Here is a 501-nt window from a genome sequence, read left to right on the forward strand (position 1 = left end):
AATATTTTTTTTGGGGGGTACCCGCCGATACCGCATACCGGTGCCTTGACTAGCAGGAAGTTGGGCGAGGGATCATGACCCGTCGCTTAGCTTCCTGATTGCCTGTGAAGCCAAATGTTCTAGAACACCAGCTTGAGAGGCTGCCTGGTCAGGAAGCCGGGCAGCGAGTCATGGAGGTGCCGTCCTGACTTCCCGATTGGTCACGCTGCTTAGCAACAAGTGAAGCTGGCTTTCTAGCCACTCAGGGAGGCAAGTCATGACTCACGCTCCGGCTTCCTGATTGGCAACAAGCGAAGCCGGCTTCCTAGCCGATCAGGAAGCCGGGCGATACGTCATGATCCGCCTCCCTGAGTGGCTAGAAAGCCGGCTTCACTTGTTTCTAGGCAGCGTGGCCAATGGGGAAAGCCGGAACGTTGAGTCATGACGTACCGCCCCGGCTTCCTAATTGGTTAGGAAACCAGCCTGCCAACCAACTAAGTGAAGCTGGTTTGCCCTGCCAAT

Source organism: Nanorana parkeri, unplaced genomic scaffold, assembly GCF_000935625.1.
Source record: "Nanorana parkeri isolate BGI_ZX_2015 unplaced genomic scaffold, ASM93562v1 scaffold2869, whole genome shotgun sequence".
Classification (NCBI taxonomy): Eukaryota; Metazoa; Chordata; class Amphibia; order Anura; family Dicroglossidae; genus Nanorana; species Nanorana parkeri.